The sequence below is a fragment of the Megalobrama amblycephala genome, linkage group LG15 (assembly GCF_018812025.1).
Source record: "Megalobrama amblycephala isolate DHTTF-2021 linkage group LG15, ASM1881202v1, whole genome shotgun sequence".
NCBI classification, from domain to species: Eukaryota; Metazoa; Chordata; class Actinopteri; order Cypriniformes; family Xenocyprididae; genus Megalobrama; species Megalobrama amblycephala.
Window position 1 is genome coordinate 12,023,366 of NC_063058.1, and position 20,436 is coordinate 12,043,801.

Genomic DNA, 20,436 nt, shown 5'->3' on the forward strand with positions numbered 1-20,436 from the left:
CTTATTTTTTTCTGCTCAATACTTTATTTTTCCTTTGCAATTCTTTATTTTTGTTTGCAAAACATTTTTTTATTGCTCAATTCTTTTTTTTGTTTTGCAAAACTTTATTTTTGTGCAAAACTTTAAGGCATTAATTTGACTCCATAGGATGTCTAATTTAAGAAAAGTAACTGTAATAAAATTGACTGTAATAAAATTAGTGCCCCCGGTCCCCCTAAATTTGAAATCGTATCGCATCAAACAATTTATTTAAACAAGATGCAATGTGCAGTTTTTGCTGTGGCGATGAAAAGAGTAGGCTTATTTATTGTGCCGCAATATCTTTTTAAACTCTCATGATGAGATTACTCGATGACCAGTGCAGAGGAGTGCGAGTAGTAGTGATGATCGTTCATTAATGATTCGTCACTCTGTCTGCGTTCACGCACTTGATTAAATCTATACATAAAATAAGCTCTCTTTATACAAGTTGTGTTGTGTGTAGTGTAAGTAACTTTATGCAGATCAGATCATTTTATTGACTTGATTTGATGACTTTCACTCAGAACACATCCACTTATGCAATCTTTGATCATATTCCGAATTTTTAGGAAGTCATAATGCAGCCAATGATAAATTATGACCAACGCAATGAACGTACGAGTTCATGAGCAACCTAACATGATCACAGAAACTGTGAACTTGAATCAACTTGAAATCATTTTAGTTCCCATGTATATGCAGAGTGATAGGCTACATGACCCAGTAAAAATGACTTCAATAAAAAATATTAAAGGATTAAGGTTTATTACTCAATACTACAGTGTGAAATTGTGTCACTGTTTTCACTCTCCCAACACATCCTTGAGGTAAAAATACAATCTGAGCACATCTCTGCATTCTTATGAAACTTTATAAGATGGAAATAACAGTCGAGACTCGTGTATTGTGGAAGAATCACTCTTTATTCAAAATCTGTTTACTTGGACCTGGTCCATGGCTGTAGACCGGTTGAATCACTATAAAGAACCAGTTCATAAGAGTCATTTGATTGTAAATCAGACACTAGTCTGTTATTGTGCTATACTGAGCTTCAGTTATTGTGCTTAAATGAATTCATTAATTGGATTAAACTGTTTTAAACAGGTAACTCCTAAGTTTGTGAATATTTTTTAGCATTCATTAAAATAACCAGGTCTTAAGAGTCATTTGCTCATGAATCGGACTACACTGAGTGTTTTGTATGTTTTTGAATGACTATTAAGAACCAGCTCAGAATCATTTGCCTGTGAATCGGACAGTGGTCGCGCGCTGTATGTTATTGTGCTATACTGAGCTTAAGTTATTGCGCTTAATTGACTTCATTAATTGAATGATTCATCAGACTATTTTAAAAACTGGTAACTTCTTAGTTTGTGAGCTTTTTTTTTTAATTTGAAGCAATTCACTAAAAAATAATAAGATTTAGTCATTTACACATTTTTTTTAAGCCATTATTTTAGAGTACGCAGTCTTTTATATTTATATTTTATATTTATATATTACATTCAATTTAGATGGCAAAGTCTCATTTACTACACGGGTTAAATTGTGCCTCAATACCCCCAGTGAGCAAGCCAAAGGCGACAGTGGCAAGGAAAAACACCCTTCAAAATGTAGGGAGAAACCTTGGGAGGAACCAAGACTCAACAGGGGGGACCCATCCTCCTCTGGTCGGCACATTAAAAAAAATACTGCATATTTGATTTATAATATTTATGATTAGATGATAATTAGCAAAATAACTACAAAATTTAAAGTTTACATAACTCTACTCTTACCTGTATTCTACAACTCTTACCTGTTTTACAATTCTTACATGTACTTTACAACTCTTACCTGTGTTTTACAATTCTTACATGTAATTTACAACTCTTACCTGTATTCTACAACTCTTACCTGTGTTTTACAATTCTTACATGTAATTTACAACTCTTACCTGTGTTTTACAATTCTTACATGTAATTTACAACTCTTACCTGTATTCTACAACTCTTACCTGTGTTTTACAATTCTTACATGTAATTTACAACTCTTACCTGTTTTACAATTCTTACATGTACTTTACAACTCTTACCTGTGTTTTACAATTCTTACATGTAATTTACAACTCTTACCTGTTTTACAATTCTTACATGTACTTTACAACTCTTACCTGTGTTTTACAATTCTTACATGTAATTTACAACTCTTACCTGTATTCTACAACTCTTACCTGTGTTTTACAATTCTTACATGTAATTTACAACTCTTACCTGTATTTTAAAATTCTTACATGTACTTTACAACTCTTACCTGTATTCTACAACCAATGTTCCCTCTAAGCTGCGCGCGTGCGCGGCCGCGCACTTCTGAAGCCGCGGCCGCGCAGAAGAAATAATTGCCGCGCAGAGAACAGACATGAAAATGATTGTAGTAGTTTAAATGAGAAATAATTGCAGTGCTCTGGACAACCGCTATAGAGTTATTGTCGCTATAGAGTTGGAACCAGTGAATGCGGTTTACAGGTTTCATAGAAAGAGAACGATTGAGCGCGTGCGCTGGCTGGCCCTGAGCCAAATCAGTCGCGGTAAGAATACTGTCATACGAGAGGCAACGCGAAATGAAAAGAAATGTGAAATAAAACGTCATGTTTTAATGAAAAGTGGTGGAAATGATGGGCACAGAATGGTAACAAAACTCTGAGACATTTACAATCACACACCCACCACAGGTGTAGCTTGAAAACTCAAAATACATCAGTGATATACCTCAGTTTAAATAGATTATTGTGTGTGGTGGTGGTGTGGGTTTCAGGGATGTTTAGATAACTATAAACGAGTTAACGTTCACTTTTCTTAAAAATATTTAGCTATCAGTTTAAATGCTTCAGTTTGTTTTCACTATATAATATATTAAAACAAATGGAAGCGTTTAAACTGATATAATACTGTATATCAGTTTAAATACTTAAATATTATATTATATTTTATTATATTATAATGTAAGCCTAATAAAAAATTGATCTCACAGGGGGATTGTTCAGGGCTCCTTGTCACGAAAAATCTTAACCTCCTGGTATATAAAATCTGGGAAATTCATCAGCAATAAACATGTAATTTTGATGGTTTAACACTGTCTGTTGCTAATAACTGACTGTACAAAAATACATTATGGTTGTCCCAAACCATCATTGTAACTGCTCATATTATATTATTATAAAGAATTTAACTGTCCTGCAGGAGGACAGAAATTATTTTTTAATAGAATTTCTTGGTAAAGACTGGTACAGTTAATACAGCAATGTGAAAAAATCTCAAGTAACCTAAAATGTGCTTAATTTACTGACTGAACTGCTTGTTTTCAAACATATTATTTAATAAATCACTAAGTTACATCAAGGGTCAAATAAAATAGAAACGGCACATTAAAGTTAAATGTTGCAGTTGCATGATAAAACCATTTTTTTGTGCGTGTGTTTACGTTCATTGTACAGGTCTGATATAAAGTATGTTTTTGCTCAGGTGGCCAAAATGTGCACTCAATAGAGAAAAGTTTTGCTCAGCGAGAAAAAAAATTAGAGGGAACATTGTCTACAACTCTTACCTGTTTTACAATTTTTACATGTACTTTACAACTCTTACCTGTACTTTACAACTCTTACATGTACTTTACAACTCTTACCTGTTTTACAACTCTTACATGTACTTTACTACTCTTACCTGTATTCTACAACTCTTACCTTTGTTTTACAATTCTTACATGTACTTTACAACTCTTACATGTACTTTACAACTCTTACCTGTATTCTACAACTCTTACCTGTTTTACAATTCTTACATGTACTTTACAACTCTTACCTGTTTTACAACTCTTACATGTACTTTACAACTCTTACCTGTATTTTACAACTCTTACCTTTGTTTTACAACTCTTACATGTACTTTACAACTCTTACCTGTTTTACAACTCTTACATGTACTTTACTACTCTTACCTGTATTCCACAACTCTTACCTTTGTTTTACAATTCTTACCTGTACTTTACAACTCTTACATGTACTTTACAACTCTTACCTGTTTTACAATTCTTACATGTACTTTACAACTCTTACATGTACTTTACAACTCTTACCTGTGTTTTACAATTTTTACATGTACTTTACAACTCTTACCTGTACTTTACAACTCTTACATGTACTTTACAACTCTTACCTGTGTTTTACAATTCTTACATGTACTTTACAACTCTTACCTGTGTTTTACAATTCTTACATGTAATTTACAACTCTTACCTGTATTCTACAACTCTTACCTGTTTTACAATTCTTACATGTACTTTACAACTCTTACCTGTTTTACAACTCTTACATGTACTTTACAACTCTTACCTGTATTCTACAACTCTTACCTTTGTTTTACAATTCTTACATGTACTTTACAACTCTTACCTGTACTTTACAACTCTTACATGTACTTTACAACTCTTACCTGTTTTACAACTCTTACATGTACTTTACTACTCTTACCTGTATTCTACAACTCTTACCTTTGTTTTACAATTCTTACCTGTACTTTACAACTCTTACCTGTACTTTACAACTCTTACATGTACTTTACAACTCTTACCTGTTTTACAATTCTTACATGTACTTTACAACTCTTACCTGTACTTTACAACTCTTACATGTACTTTACAACTCTTACCTGTGTTTTACAATTTTTACATGTACTTTACAACTCTTACCTGTACTTTACAACTCTTACATGTACTTTACAACTCTTACCTGTGTTTTACAATTCTTACATGTACTTTACAACTCTTACCTGTGTTTTACAATTCTTACATGCAATTTACAACTCTTACCTGTATTCTACAACTCTTACCTGTTTTACAATTCTTACATGTACTTTACAACTCTTACCTGTACTTTACAACTCTTACATGTACTTTACAACTCTTACCTGCGTTTTACAATTTTTACATGTACTTTACAACTCTTACCTGTACTTTACAACTCTTACATGTACTTTACAACTCTTACCTGTGTTTTACAATTCTTACATGTACTTTACAACTCTAACCTGTGTTTTACAATTATTACATGTAATTTACAACTCTTACCTGTGTTTTACAATTCTTACATGTAATTTACAACTCTTACCTGTATTCTACAACTCTTACCTGTTTTACAATTCTTACATGTACTTTACAACTCTTACCTGTTTTACAACTCTTACATGTACTTTACAACTCTTACCTGTATTCTACAACTCTTACCTTTGTTTTACAATTCTTACATGTACTTTACAACTCTTACCTGTACTTTACAACTCTTACATGTACTTTACAACTCTTACCTGTTTTACAACTCTTACATGTACTTTACTACTCTTACCTGTATTCTACAACTCTTACCTTTGTTTTACAATTCTTACCTGTACTTTACAACTCTTACCTGTACTTTACAACTCTTACATGTACTTTACAACTCTTACCTGTTTTACAATTCTTACATGTACTTTACAACTCTTACCTGTACTTTACAACTCTTACATGTACTTTACAACTCTTACCTGTGTTTTACAATTTTTACATGTACTTTACAACTCTTACCTGTACTTTACAACTCTTACATGTACTTTACAACTCTTACCTGTGTTTTACAATTCTTACATGTACTTTACAACTCTTACCTGTGTTTTACAATTCTTACATGCAATTTACAACTCTTACCTGTATTCTACAACTCTTACCTGTTTTACAATTCTTACATGTACTTTACAACTCTTACCTGTACTTTACAACTCTTACATGTACTTTACAACTCTTACCTGCGTTTTACAATTTTTACATGTACTTTACAACTCCTACCTGTACTTTACAACTCTTACATGTACTTTACAACTCTTACCTGTGTTTTACAATTCTTACATGTACTTTACAACTCTTACCTGTGTTTTACAATTCTTACATGTACTTTACAACTCTTACCTGTGTTTTACAATTCTTACATGTAATTTACAACTCTTACCTGTATTCTACAACTCTTACCTGTTTTACAATTCTTACATGTACTTTACAACTCTTACCTGTTTTACAACTCTTACATGTACTTTACAACTCTTACCTGTATTCTACAACTCTTACCTTTGTTTTACAATTCTTACATGTACTTTACAACTCTTACCTGTACTTTACAACTCTTACATGTACTTTACAACTCTTACCTGTTTTACAACTCTTACATGTACTTTACTACTCTTACCTGTATTCTACAACTCTTACCTTTGTTTTACAATTCTTACCTGTACTTTACAACTCTTACCTGTACTTTACAACTCTTACATGTACTTTACAACTCTTACCTGTTTTACAATTCTTACATGTACTTTACAACTCTTACCTGTACTTTACAACTCTTACATGTACTTTACAACTCTTACCTGTACTTTACAACTCTTACATGTACTTTACAACTCTTACCTGTGTTTTACAATTCTTACATGTACTTTACAACTCTTACCTGTGTTTTACAATTCTTACATGCAATTTACAACTCTTACCTGTATTCTACAACTCTTACCTGTTTTACAATTCTTACATGTACTTTACAACTCTTACCTGTACTTTACAACTCTTACATGTACTTTACAACTCTTACCTGCGTTTTACAATTTTTACATGTACTTTACAACTCTTACCTGTACTTTACAACTCTTACATGTACTTTACAACTCTTACCTGTGTTTTACAATTCTTACATGTACTTTACAACTCTTACCTGTGTTTTACAATTCTTACATGTACTTTACAACTCTTACCTGTGTTTTACAATTCTTACATGTAATTTACAACTCTTACCTGTTTTACAATTCTTACATGTACTTTACAACTCTTACCTGTACTTTACAACTCTTACATGTACTTTACAACTCTTACCTGCGTTTTACAATTTTTACATGTACTTTACAACTCTTACCTGTACTTTACAACTCTTACATGTACTTTACAACTCTTACCTGTGTTTTACAATTCTTACATGTACTTTACAACTCTTACCTGTGTTTTACAATTCTTACATGTACTTTACAACTCTTACCTGTGTTTTACAATTCTTACATGTAATTTACAACTCTTACCTGTATTCTACAACTCTTACTGTTTTACAATTCTTACATGTACTTTACAACTCTTACCTGTTTTACAACTCTTACATGTACTTTACAACTCTTACCTGTATTCTACAACTCTTACCTTTGTTTTACAATTCTTACATGTACTTTACAACTCTTACCTGTACTTTACAACTCTTACATGTACTTTACAACTCTTACCTGTTTTACAACTCTTACATGTACTTTACTACTCTTACCTGTATTCTACAACTCTTACCTTTGTTTTACAATTCTTACCTGTACTTTACAACTCTTACCTGTACTTTACAACTCTTACATGTACTTTACAACTCTTACCTGTTTTACAATTCTTACATGTACTTTACAACTCTTACCTGTACTTTACAACTCTTACATGTACTTTACAACTCTTACCTGTACTTTACAACTCTTACATGTACTTTACAACTCTTACCTGTGTTTTACAATTCTTACATGTACTTTACAACTCTTACCTGTGTTTTACAATTCTTACATGCATTTACAACTCTTACCTGTATTCTACAACTCTTACCTGTTTTACAATTCTTACATGTACTTTACAACTCTTACCTGTACTTTACAACTCTTACATGTACTTTACAACTCTTACCTGCGTTTTACAATTTTACATGTACTTTACAACTCTTACCTGTACTTTACAACTCTTACATGTACTTTACAACTCTTACCTGTGTTTTACAATTCTTACATGTACTTTACAACTCTTACCTGTGTTTTACAATTCTTACATGTACTTTACAACTCTTACCTGTGTTTTACAATTCTTACATGTAATTTACAACTCTTACCTGTATTCTACAACTCTTACCTGTTTTACAATTCTTACATGTACTTTACAACTCTTACCTGTTTTACAACTCTTACATGTACTTTACAACTCTTACCTGTATTCTACAACTCTTACCTTTGTTTTACAATTCTTACATGTACTTTACAACTCTTACCTGTTTTACAACTCTTACATGTACTTTACAACTCTTACCTGTATTCTACAACTCTTACCTTTGTTTTACAATTCTTACATGTACTTTACAACTCTTACCTGTACTTTACAACTCTTACATGTACTTTACAACTCTTACCTGTTTTACAACTCTTACATGTACTTTACTACTCTTACCTGTATTCTACAACTCTTACCTTTGTTTTACAATTCTTACCTGTACTTTACAACTCTTACCTGTACTTTACAACTCTTACATGTACTTTACAACTCTTACCTGTTTTACAATTCTTACATGTACTTTACAACTCTTACCTGTACTTTACAACTCTTACATGTACTTTACAACTCTTACCTGTGTTTTACAATTTTTACATGTACTTTACAACTCTTACCTGTACTTTACAACTCTTACATGTACTTTACAACTCTTACCTGTGTTTTACAATTCTTACATGTACTTTACAACTCTTACCTGTGTTTTACAATTCTTACATGCAATTTACAACTCTTACCTGTATTCTACAACTCTTACCTGTTTTACAATTCTTACATGTACTTTACAACTCTTACCTGTACTTTACAACTCTTACATGTACTTTACAACTCTTACCTGCGTTTTACAATTTTTACATGTACTTTACAACTCTTACCTGTACTTTACAACTCTTACATGTACTTTACAACTCTTACCTGTGTTTTACAATTCTTACATGTACTTTACAACTCTTACCTGTGTTTTACAATTATTACATGTAATTTACAACTCTTACCTGTGTTTTACAATTCTTACATGTAATTTACAACTCTTACCTGTATTCTACAACTCTTACCTGTTTTACAATTCTTACATGTACTTTACAACTCTTACCTGTTTTACAACTCTTACATGTACTTTACAACTCTTACCTGTATTCTACAACTCTTACCTTTGTTTTACAATTCTTACATGTACTTTACAACTCTTACCTGTACTTTACAACTCTTACATGTACTTTACAACTCTTACCTGTTTTACAACTCTTACATGTACTTTACTACTCTTACCTGTATTCTACAACTCTTACCTTTGTTTTACAATTCTTACCTGTACTTTACAACTCTTACCTGTACTTTACAACTCTTACATGTACTTTACAACTCTTACCTGTTTTACAATTCTTACATGTACATTACAACTCTTACCTGTACTTTACAACTCTTACATGTACTTTACAACTCTTACATGTACTTTACAACTCTTACCTGTGTTTTACAATTTTTACATGTACTTTACAACTCTTACCTGTACTTTACAACTCTTACATGTACTTTACAACTCTTACCTGTGTTTTACAATTCTTACATGTACTTTACAACTCTTACCTGTGTTTTACAATTCTTACATGCAATTTACAACTCTTACCTGTATTCTACAACTCTTACCTGTTTTACAATTCTTACATGTACTTTACAACTCTTACCTGTACTTTACAACTCTTACATGTACTTTACAACTCTTACCTGTGTTTTACAATTTTTACATGTACTTTACAACTCTTACCTGTACTTTACAACTCTTACATGTACTTTACAACTCTTACCTGTGTTTTACAATTCTTACATGTACTTTACAACTCTTACCTGTGTTTTACAATTCTTACATGTACTTTACAACTCTTACCTGTGTTTTACAATTCTTACATGTAATTTACAACTCTTACCTGTATTCTACAACTCTTACCTGTTTTACAATTCTTACATGTACTTTACAACTCTTACCTGTTTTACAACTCTTACATGTACTTTACAACTCTTACCTGTATTCTACAACTCTTACCTTTGTTTTACAATTCTTACATGTACTTTACAACTCTTACCTGTACTTTACAACTCTTACATGTACTTTACAACTCTTACCTGTTTTACAACTCTTACATGTACTTTACTACTCTTACCTGTATTCTACAACTCTTACCTTTGTTTTACAATTCTTACCTGTACTTTACAACTCTTACCTGTACTTTACAACTCTTACATGTACTTTACAACTCTTACCTGTTTTACAACTCTTACATGTACTTTACAACTCTTACCTGTACTTTACAACTCTTACATGTACTTTACAACTCTTACCTGTGTTTTACAATTCTTACATGTACTTTACAACTCTTACCTGTGTTTTACAATTCTTACATGCAATTTACAACTCTTACCTGTATTCTACAACTCTTACCTGTTTTACAATTCTTACATGTACTTTACAACTCTTACCTGTACTTTACAACTCTTACATGTACTTTACAACTCTTACCTGCGTTTTACAATTTTTACATGTACTTTACAACTCTTACCTGTACTTTACAACTCTTACATGTACTTTACAACTCTTACCTGTGTTTTACAATTCTTACATGTACTTTACAACTCTTACCTGTGTTTTACAATTCTTACATGTGCTTTACAACTCTTACCTGTGTTTTACAATTCTTACATGTAATTTACAACTCTTACCTGTATTCTACAACTCTTACCTGTTTTACAATTCTTACATGTACTTTACAACTCTTACCTGTTTTACAACTCTTACATGTACTTTACAACTCTTACCTGTATTCTACAACTCTTACCTTTGTTTTACAATTCTTACATGTACTTTACAACTCTTACCTGTACTTTACAACTCTTACATGTACTTTACAACTCTTACCTGTTTTACAACTCTTACATGTACTTTACTACTCTTACCTGTATTCTACAACTCTTACCTTTGTTTTACAATTCTTACCTGTACTTTACAACTCTTACCTGTACTTTACAACTCTTACATGTACTTTACAACTCTTACCTGTTTTACAATTCTTACATGTACTTTACAACTCTTACCTGTACTTTACAACTCTTACATGTACTTTACAACTCTTACCTGTGTTTTACAATTTTTACATGTACTTTACAACTCTTACCTGTACTTTACAACTCTTACATGTACTTTACAACTCTTACCTGTGTTTTACAATTCTTACATGTACTTTACAACTCTTACCTGTGTTTTACAATTCTTACATGCAATTTACAACTCTTACCTGTATTCTACAACTCTTACCTGTTTTACAATTCTTACATGTACTTTACAACTCTTACCTGTACTTTACAACTCTTACATGTACTTTACAACTCTTACCTGCGTTTTACAATTTTTACATGTACTTTACAACTCTTACCTGTACTTTACAACTCTTACATGTACTTTACAACTCTTACCTGTGTTTTACAATTCTTACATGTACTTTACAACTCTTACCTGTACTTTACAACTCTTACATGTACTTTACAACTCTTACCTGTGTTTTACAATTCTTACATGTACTTTACAACTCTTACCTGTATTCTACAACTCTTACATTTGTTTTACAATTCGTACATGTACTTTACAACTCTTACCTGTGTTTTACAATTCTTACATGTAATTTACAACTCTTATCTGTATTCTACAACACTTACCTGTGTTTTACAATTCTTACATGTACTTTACAACTCTTACCTGTGTTTTACAATTCTTATATGTAATTTACAACTCTTATCTGTATTCTACAACTCTTACCTGTGTTTTACAGTTCTTACATGCAATTTACAACTCTTACCTGTATTCTACAACTCTTACCTGTTTTACAATTCTTACATGTACTTTACAACTCTTACCTGTACTTTACAACTCTTACATGTACTTTACAACTCTTACCTGCGTTTTACAATTTTTACATGTACTTTACAACTCTTACCTGTACTTTACAACTCTTACATGTACTTTACAACTCTTACCTGTGTTTTACAATTCTTACATGTACTTTACAACTCTTACCTGTGTTTTACAATTATTACATGTAATTTACAACTCTTACCTGTACTTTACAACTCTTACCTGTACTTTACAACTCTTACATGTACTTTACAACTCTTACCTGTGTTTTACAATTCTTACATGTACTTTACAACTCTTACCTGTATTCTACAACTCTTACCTGTTTTACAATTCTTACATGTACTTTACAACTCTTACCTGTATTCTACAACTCTTACATGTGTTTTACAATTCGTACATGTACTTTACAACTCTTACCTGTGTTTTACAATTCTTACATGTAATTTACAACTCTTATCTGTATTCTACAACACTTACCTGTGTTTTACAATTCTTACATGTACTTTACAACTCTTACCTGTGTTTTACAATTCTTATATGTAATTTACAACTCTTATCTGTATTCTACAACACTTACCTTTGTTTTAAAATTCTTACATGTACTTTACAACTCTTACCTGTGTTTTACAATTCTTACATGTACTTTACAACTCTTACCTGTACTTTACAACTCTTACCTGTATTTTACAACTCTTACATGTACTTTACAACTCTTACCTGTGTTTTACAATTCTTACATGTACTTTACAACTCTTACCTGTATTTTACAACTCTTATCTGTATTTTATAACTATTACATGCACTTTGCAACTCTTGCCTGTACTTTAAAACTCTTATATGTACTTTACAACTCTTACATGTACTCTACAACTCTTACCTGTATTTTACAACTCTTACATGTACTTTATTCTACAAGATTTACCTGTACATTACAAGGTTCCCTCTTGGTTGAAATTACATTCCCATCTAACCCCACTCAGCCTGGCCCCCTCCGCCACCCTCTAGTGATGACCCAGAATGTATCTGTATTTTGGCCATGGCATTGAGATGGCCCTTTGGTCATTTGTGGCACTAAGGGAGGCCTAGGCTACGGGCGCCGCACTGAGGACTGCCAGGGTTTGCCTCACACTGAGGGGTGCCTAGTCTGTGGCCACGGCGCTGAGGGGTGCTGGACTGACGCCGCAGCGCTGAGGGGTGCCTGTACTGCGGCCGTGGCAATGAGGAATGTCTGGGCAGTGGCGCTGAGGGGGACCTGCGCTGTGGCTCTAAAGTGGCTCAAGGTCAGTTTACTGTGACGTGGGCATGAATTCACAAACACATTAAACTACATAAAAGGCTTCTGTGACAAAGCATTTATGTAGCTAAAACAGTAGATCATGGTGCTAAGCAATGCCAAGGTCATGGGTTTGAGTCCCACATGTATAAACTGATACAGTGTATAATTTGAATGCAATCTAAGTAGCTTTTGATAAAAGCATCTGGGCTTGGGCTAGGCTGCAACAAGAACCTCAAAGAGCTCAGGTTGGAACAGGAAGCTTAGGGGCAGTGACCGTGACAGGAGGAGTCCCAACTTGCTTACGCACTACTCTGCCTTTTGTAGTATAAATACTATGAGTAATGTGCTTATACTGAAAATTTCAACAAGAAGAAGGGCACTTCAAATACCTGGATGATGCAAACTGAACAAAGAAAGTGTGGAATGTAGGACAATGAACTCTATGCACCGGCGCTTCTGCATTTAGCCTCAGTGGCAACTTCCTGTCCTGTGCAGCGCAGTGAATGGAAATTGACTGTTCCCTTTAGTTACGACAAACCATGCTCTCATGCCACACATGTTCTACACAAAATACATTGCGGAGCAAGGAGAACACTAACAACGTGTTAACGGACAAGACAGAGCAGGTTACTTTTGATATTAAAGTCTCAAATTTCAAATTTTGTATTTTTTAAAAGAAATTTAAACAATACCGTTATGTGGCTCTTGAATCTGTCATGAAAAATCGCTGTAGCGCTTCACTTCAAGCAGTTCGTGAACTGAACATCTGCTCCTACAAGTTAATTTATAGCCTCAAATAATCATGAATGAACATCAGAAAGAATGTTGTTTCAATCTAGGAAAGAAGTCAGTACACACAGTTTTTCAAGTTCAAGTCCACCAACATTAACCTACTAACTCCCCTGACTGCTTTGTCAGACAAAATGGTGGATCTGGCATTATGATTGGTCAAATCACCTGTCAATCAAACTTCTGGTGAAGGGTGAATTGTGAGAAAACTAAGCACACAATTAAAGCTTGAGGAAGTGTCACACAACAGGACACACAACAATATTGATACAATCCACATTCACAAGGTATGTTTTAAATGGAATATAATAAAATGTTATGCTTACTAGTTAATAATATGTATTTATACTAAAACATAATAAACTGTGATAATTGATAGTTAATTGAAATATGACAGAAAGAGTTTACTAGCACCACAGTTTGCTATGGGAGAATTCTTTACTGGAAACTGAGCAGCTGTTCTGATGCTGAATGACAAAAATCAAGTTACTACATTTTGCCTTTGGCACTAAGGTCCTTAATTGATTTCAGCAGCCATACAACCATAATTTACTATGTTGTGCAAAATCATCTGGTTTTGTTGGGCATAAAATAATACTTTAACTTACAATGCAGTACAATGCAGAAATTATGTGCATTATGTAAAATTACACGACTCCTCTCTTGAGACTCTAATGCTGTGTTCACACCAGACGCGACTTGCGCGAATAAATCGCGCTATTCGCGCGTAGTTGGACGCTTGAACATTTTGAGTTTACTCGCTTCATTCGCGCGTGACATTCGCTTCATTCGCGCGTTAAAATCCCTTCACAACAGACGCGAATTCGCGTCATGAGAGGGGCTCTCCCGCTCCTTTATGTGTCCCAGACTCTCCCACTGCTTTCTGCACACTTCCTCTGAATAAACACAACTTGTCAGTGGGGAAATAATTGTAAATTACAGCGAATAAGATCAATTGGTCGTCTTTAGTTGGCTTGTAGTCTTAATATGTATATATATATATATATATATATATATATATATATATATATATAGCTCTAATTGAGTAAAGACCGTTTTTTACAACTTATCAGATTGTCCGACCTCCTCATTCACTTTCTTTCAAACACGATCCTTTTTATTTCTGTTTCTATAAATGTATAAAGATGTACAGCGACAATGATTTTGTCCTCCATTGTTGTTTCGAAATTCTGCCTCAGCTCGCTACGTCACGTCACTACTAGAGCAAGCTCCTGATTGGTTAACGCGGCGCGGAAATTCGCCAAAGTTCAGATTTTTCAACTTGCGCGATTCGCGCGAATCGCTCAATTCGCGCCGCGTCATTCGCGCGAATCGCGTCATTCGCGCCGCTTCATTCGCGCGAATCGCGCCGCAGGATGTCAATTCGCGTCTTTGCATTGACTTAACATGTAAATCACTCGCGCTTACCGCTTCATTCGCGTCCGGTGTGAACGCACCATAAGGAATAATAAAGTGACCATTAGATGAGAATTTCAGAATCTCGGCAGAAGTAGTAGGTCACCCTTCGCCTGCTGTTTTACTATGAATTCGAACAAACTATACGTTAGGGAACTAGGCACATTCGGGCTGCGGTCATGAAAGGGACCTCAGATGCCAAGCCCGTGACAGGGACCTCAGGGAGCGTTGGCCATGACAGGGGAGACCTCAAGCGGCAGTGGCCGTCACAGGTTCCTCAGGAAGCAATGGACAAGACAGGGACCTCAGGGGGCAATGGCCGAGACAGGGACCTCAAGTAGCGGCGACCGTGACGGGTATCTCCAAAGCCATGGCCAAGTCAGGTATTTCAGGGACGCCATAACCCCAAGACTACAATAAAGTGCCTTACTAATTCTAAAATTAAACATTTACTTACATTTAACCATTATATGAATCCACCTTGTTTCTTAGACTTTTAGAAGATTTTGAAAGTAAGTGCTTCCCTAATTTGTCCTGCAAACTCAATCTTCCAAACATTGATTGTCAGACCCTTTTGTTTGACAGTGGTGCGCTGTATGCTAGTGGTTTGCTCTCCTTTTTTTTTTTTCCTAAGTCTTTTGAGATCATATACTACAGTGGATATAAAAAGCCTACACACCCCTGTTAAAACAGCTGGTATATAAAGAAATGAAACAAAGGTAAATATTTTCAGAACTTTTGCATGTTTAATGTAAAAAAAAAAAAAAAAAAAAAACACTATGCAATGCCACTGAAAATCAAAGTGACCCATTTCATAGAAAAACAGATAAAAAAGAAAACTTAAAATAACATAACTGCATAAGTATGCACGCCCTTTTATAATTGGGTATGTGGCTGCAGTGTTCAGAATTAACTATTCATCAAGCACATGTGAAATAGTACACACCTGTCTTCACCTGAATCTCAGCTGTTCTTGAAAGATTTTCCCAATATCTTCTTAGGTCGCGTACTCAACAGGATCTTCCATGGAACACAGTGAAGACCTTCATCAACAAGTGAAGAAAGTGGAGAAAGTATGGCACAATCATCAAGAACAGGGCATCCCACCAAAATTGATGAGAAGACAAAGAGAAAACTGGTCAGGGAGGCTGTCAAGATGCCTATAGCAACAAGAGTTGCAGCTCTGTCAGGAAAGTACTGGTCCCTCTCAAAACCATGTGGAAAAATGTGTTATGGTCTGATGAGACCAAGATTGAACATTTGTGATAAAATTGTAAAGGGAAAGTTTGGCGCAAAAATCAGCAAAAGAACTCCATACAAACAGTGAAGCATGATGGAGGCAGCGTCATGATGGGCTGCTTTTCTTCAGCTGGAACTGGGGCTTTAGTGAAGGTGGAGGGAATCATGAATAGCTCCAAGTACCAGTCCATTTTGGCTTTTCGGCTAGAAAGCTGAAAATGAAGAGAACTTGCACCTTTCAGCATGACAATGATCCAAAACACCAGAGTTGGTTACTGTAGTCTAATTACTTTTCCTGATAACGCAGTAGTGTAACGCATTACATTTTAAATTTATGTAATTTGATTACAGTTACTGATGTCAATAAAATTACGTTACTTGCGTTACAGGAAAAAAAAATATGTAAAGTGCATTTCTAAAGAAATCACGTTTGCCGCGGATTCGTCATTATGAATCACCGGAGAACGCGTGGAGGAGAATACCCGCTCCCAAGACGAGCGCGGTCCAACCTCCTAAACAAGCTAGATTGGATTTTTAGGCGATTTGTTCAGGATCGGGAGAGAAGGTAACTTCTGAACAATACTGTTTTCAAATGTTATTATAAATGTTTTCAGCATTTTTTTCCTTGTCTTTAATGCAGTTACATACAGACATAAACACAGTTAAGATACCACACACATACATGCTACACACAGCAAGGAATGTTTAAGCTGTGTCCGAAACCGCTCACTTGTTCTCCGATTCACTAATCCCTATGTAGTGTATGTCATCTGAGTGCACTATATCTGCAAAGAGTGAACGAAATGAAGTGAGTAAATTCGGAGGCTGATGTAGACTATAACTGTGCGTCGGAGAGCTGGAGCTGTCACAGAAACGGCTCAACACGTGATAAAACTAGGCCTACTTTTATCCTACATGTTATTTTATAAAATAATATTAATAATAATCTTGATGACTTTATTTTGTAATCATACATACCTGCCAGCTTTGTAATTTAATCGATTGAATGGTTTGTCATGCTTAATATGTGTTCATAATCATTAAATAGCCTACTATTAAAAAAAACGGCAATAAACATTAACAAATGTACAATATTTCATATATTTATTAATTTATATTTCATATATTTATAAGTTATTTTTAGTTTGTTAGAATCTCACACTCAAAGATGACGTGGTCGTTGAGCGCCCTCAGGCGACTGTTATGATTGCATTTGAATGAATAAGCTACCTATAGATGATTAACGAATATTTTTAAGTCAAGTTGCTGTTTTCATACTTCTGTAATATTTTTCAGTCAATATGAAATTACAGAAAGAACTATGAGTTTGTTTGTTGCGTATTTTTGTAGGTTTCAAAGTAACTTGAATGTAAAGTAATTAGTAATCTGATTACTTTTTACATGCAGTAATCAGTAATGTAATCAAATTACAATTTTAATGTAGTAATTTGTAATTTGTAGTGGATTACTTTTTTTGAGTAACTTACCCAACACTGCAAAAAACACATCTAAATCAACAAAAGAATGGCTTCAGCAAAGAAAGTGTAATGTGAGATTGATAAGACTTTCTCTGGAGTGTCACTGGAATTGGTTTTTAGTGGCATTGCATAGCTTGTAATTTTTACATTAAACATGGAAAAGTTATGATGTGATTTAACTTTGTTTTAATTTTTTACATGATAAAAAACAGCTGTTTTAACAGTGTAGACTTTTTATATCCACTGTATTTTCCCATTCCTGTTTTTTAAACCCCAGGACTCACAGCATTGCACATTTTTTAGGCTATGTCTCTCTTATTTTAGCTCATGAAGTTCTCTCAGGATTGAAAACCACTGGTTTAACGAAATACTTTTCTCCTACAACACTTACCTGCACTCTGATGAATGTAATTAATTACATTATTGAATCACTGACCTTCTTTTAAGCAGCTCACCAATGGCTCTGCAGCAACATTTTTAGACGATCCTACACAAAATAATGAGGATTTATAACTAGTAAAATGTTTCTTACATCGGGTCGTACTAACAGTGGTTATTTGAAGTACAAATAGCAGGAGTGCCGTCATGTAGATTAAATAAATCGACTCTCTTCGACAAGCTCTTTCGGCTCTAATTCGGTTTATGCGGAAGCAGCATTAACGATTACAATTACTGATATGCAAATTAAACCATTAACACAAAATGAAAACCTTATTTTCTACTCACCACCACCAGTTGCAGATGTAAATACAGATGGAGAGAAGTAACGTTAGCACCAGTCGATGAAGGTGGACGAGATCCAGTTGAAAAGTCAACAGCGCGGTCTTCGCGCGAGCACTGTGACGACATAAGCCGAACAGAACGTTACTAAAGCCACCCTCGATTCAACCGCTAAAAGTGAAAAATATAGGCCTACCAAGAAACACATAAATATCCAAAACTGATATAAATATCCTTCAAATCACCCCACAGGTGAAAAAAATACTATAGTAGCCTAATTTATAGTAAATACTATAGTGTTTTTGAAGTACTTGAATTAATTTGTTGTGCTAATTCTATTGTTGCTGTGGCAACATAACAACTATAGCAATATAAACAAATGACTTTACCTAATACTGTAGGCTACTAGGTTTTCTACAACTAAGCTATAGGGTATTATACTACAATATACGCTACAGTTTACTGTAGTAAAAACTACAGTATATTACAGTTTATCAGTTCATACTGTTTGCTGTAGCATTCATTACCAAATGTACAATAATATGTACTGTTGGCTATACTACAATTTACTATAGTATGGTTCAAAAACACTATAGTATTTACTATAAATTACTATAGTATTTTTTCACCATCCTTAAAAACCATGTGCAAAGATAACCTGATTTAGAGTAAAGCGTACTTTAGACATGGTGTGTGAGAACCACAAACAATCCAAGAGAACTGAATCTGTTTCTTGTTGTTGCTAGTGAAGTTGAAAATTATTGATCTGTGTGTTATCCTTTACTATATATATATATTCAGGTGTGCTAGTATAGCATACTTTTAAACTAAAAATAAGAAAATATAAGCTACTTTCAGTTTACTTTTTATATAGGCTAGCCTACTTTTCAGAGCTACTTAAAAATCACTTAAGAATACTTGACTTATACTGACAGAAATCTTTTGATCGAGATATACTAATTAAGTAAAATAGCCTATTTGGCTTTATCTTTTGATTATAATATTAAATAGGCTACTGTCTTATAAACTTACATTATTTGAAAAGAAGATATGTTCCTAATTCTGAGTTAATAGCTAATAGGAACAACGTAGTATACTTAAAGTGCAAAAATAATAATAGTAAACTATAAGAAAGTAGTTAAGTTCATTATATTTGCAGTATAAAACTATTAAACTAGTTTACTTGAGAGTAAAGTACTTTCGTAAACTAAAAAAATGTGCTACAGGTATTTAACTACTAGTTCACTACTAGTTCACTTGTAGTTCAGTTGCAGTACAAATGGAAAACAGTTGTGAACTAGTTGTGCACTCAAAGTTCACTATTGTTACACTCAATCCTAAATTATCCTTTGGGACAAATGTGGGCAAAATCATTTAAAATAAATAAATAAATAATAGTATCCTTGGTCTGAGTGGTACAAGATTTGGTTACTTTTCTTAATTTTGCCACCTGAACACACAAAAAAGTTGGACTTGATTCAACAATTTTAAGTGGGTGAAAAAAAGGAGGGAAAAAAATCCTTCATTGTTCCTGCAAGTGGGCACTCATAATGAATGGGAGAGACTACAATTCAGAGCATTTTTTTTTTTATTTGTCCAATAAAGATAAATACATCCAACACAATGCAGATTATACATACACATAAATGAAGGGGTGAGCCTATATAACATTCTCAATGTGGCAAACGCACACACACACATAAACACACACACAC

General features: G+C 33.7%; 1 long non-coding RNA gene across 1 annotated transcript in view; it reads right to left on the reverse strand.

Annotated features, from left to right (window-relative positions):
- Positions 1 to 19,146, reverse strand: part of LOC125246755 — a 32,609-nt gene extending 13,463 nt beyond the window's left edge. The window contains exons 1-2 of the long non-coding RNA XR_007179962.1: positions 18,728 to 19,146; positions 18,438 to 18,488 (exon numbers count right to left, since the gene is read on the reverse strand). This is a non-coding gene — a long non-coding RNA (uncharacterized LOC125246755). The remainder of the gene's footprint in view (positions 1 to 18,437; positions 18,489 to 18,727) is intronic.
- Between the last annotated feature and the right edge of the window lie 1,290 nt (positions 19,147 to 20,436).